This window comes from Belonocnema kinseyi, chromosome 6, assembly GCF_010883055.1.
Source record: "Belonocnema kinseyi isolate 2016_QV_RU_SX_M_011 chromosome 6, B_treatae_v1, whole genome shotgun sequence".
NCBI classification, from domain to species: domain Eukaryota; kingdom Metazoa; phylum Arthropoda; class Insecta; order Hymenoptera; family Cynipidae; genus Belonocnema; species Belonocnema kinseyi.
The window spans coordinates 115,906,417-115,908,770 of NC_046662.1; the positions used below are offsets into that span (position 1 = coordinate 115,906,417).

General features: G+C 32.5%; 1 protein-coding gene across 6 annotated transcripts in view; it reads left to right on the forward strand.

The window, feature by feature from the left end:
- The window catches only part of LOC117174797 (translation machinery-associated protein 7 homolog), a 101,471-nt gene that overhangs the window by 620 nt on the left and 98,497 nt on the right, over window positions 1–2,354 (forward strand). The window lies entirely within an intron of this gene.

Below are 2,354 nucleotides of genomic sequence, written 5' to 3' on the forward strand. Positions count from 1 at the left end.
GTTGTGAGACGTGGTTGTGGCTGAAATTTTACCGCGATTTCGCTGGAAGCGGGTGCAATTTTTCAGATTAGCACCCGCTCCCGGCGAAATTCTGCGGTTGTCTTTATGAGAAATATTTAATTATATATGCATATGTGTGTGTATCAGGGTGGTCCAAAAAATGCTTTTCGAGCTGCAGGACAAGGCACTCCCCGCCCCCTCCAACTTTTCATTTCCAAAAAAAGAAAATCTGTAATTTTTTTCTCGCAATTCCAATATCAACACGTGCCACCGGCCACTTCAAAATCCCATTTAATTAACATGGAGAATTTGGCATTTTTGAAAAGTTGAACTCAAGTTCCAGAGTTTCATCGAAATGTGTCAAGGTTTTTTTTTTATAGATTTAAGAGGACTGTCTGCGAGATAAAACCATACTAATAACTTTCATTTCCATCCCACACAAACCTCCGCGTAGTGCCCCAAATATGACCCAAAAATCGCAAAACAACATTTTTACGTATTGTTATCTTTTAGCAATTTCCGCCGTCCTTTTCATACAAATAATTACTAATGGACAATTTAAATATGTGCCATGACCTTTTAAACAATTTTGAATTGTTTAAACAAATGCAAATTATTTAAACAATTGTTTATTTCCAAAAAATGTAAAAAATAATCATATTTTCTGATTTAAATGTAATTGTTTGCTATTGGAGTAGTACATTTTTCTAAAACAATGTAAATATTTAAATATTTATTGTCCATTTTCAAATTTGCAAAAAATTGAGCCAGAGATATCAACATTTTTTTTCAATTAGTATCCTATGCTACGTTTTGTTGAATAATTCCGTAATTTTGATATATTTCTTTTAATGTGTAATGAATTTCTATTTGTTTAGACAATCTTTATTTGCTCAAGCAGGTTTTTTCGATACCTAAAGAAGTGAAATAAAATAGAACACATGAAATTATGTTTCTGACTGCATATTGTGTGGAAAGAATAAATTACCACTTTTGAATTGTTTAAAAGAATTTGGCGACCAGGCCACAGTAATGTACAGTAACGAAATAGTTGATCGTTAGATATATCACTAATTGTCTCGAAAACTATCACTCGTGGAAAAAAATGTTTAAAAAAGAAAATTTGTATCTCTATGCGATCTACAACTTTTACCTGATAATTTTTGCAGAATTCTCCGTATTGGCTGAGATAAACTCAAAAATCCATGCTGTTTATGGGTCTTCTTTACATGAAAATCGATATATCATTCATTTTCTCGGAAACTATCACTCGCAGAAAAAAATATTCGAAACAAAAAATATGTACCTCAATTTCTCAAAATATGTATATGTACATATGAGGCATTATTTCTCAAGTTTACCCACCCTTGAAAATGACTTTCTCTGATCGAACTCAAACTTGGGTAACTTGTAGTCCTGCTAGGTTCTTTTCGATTTGAACTCATTTTATTGTCTCAAAATAAAAATCAAGATCGAGGGATTAACAACTCGTGAAACAAGGTGTACACTTGCACTGAAATCTCATGAAGTTAGTGAAATCTTCTTAAGTCACTTGAATTCTCTTGAAGTCAGTGAAATCTTCTGAAGTCACGTGAATTCACTTGAAGTCTACTGAAGTCAGTGAAATTTTCTGAGGTCACGTGAATTCACTTGAAGTCTCCTGAAGTCAGCGAAATTTTCTGAGGTCTATAGAATTCGTCTGAAGGCACTTAAATTCTCGTAAACTCTTAACAGTGTGAAAGAGACAGAAGCTTGTCGTTGCGTGCGTGCACATCGGTATTGCATGTGTGTGCACGGGTTAACCTTTTTTCTTTATCGTTCGTGTTTAAACGGTTACTTTAAACTCGCTTTCATTCGTGTTTGAATTTATTTTTTTTTTACATTTAAAACAGTTTAAGCGGATTAATGGAGGTAAGTAATAAATAAACAAATACCCGATAATTTTAGCCTGCATTGATGCCACTGATTGACAATTTTGGTGGATTAGGTGTTTTTATGCGTGAATATCACAAATATATTTTTTAAAAGAAGTTTTTCTAAAATAATCGATAAAATAATGAATTAATTCAAACTGAGAACAACTTTCTATACTCTTTTATATTTTTTTTACTAAAAGAGACTTTCAATATATATATATGTGTGTATTTATGGGTTTTCGGAGAATATTAAACAGGACGATTTTTAACGACTCTCGGATATGACGCAGTCGTAAGTCGACCCCTACATTATCTTGTATTTTCTTTAACAGTTCTGTGGCAAATTTGAAAGAGAGCGGTCTCTTATATACTCGGTTGGAGAAAAAGCAAAATAGAAAATTTTCAATTTGGTATAAATGCACTTTCTTAAAATTGTGC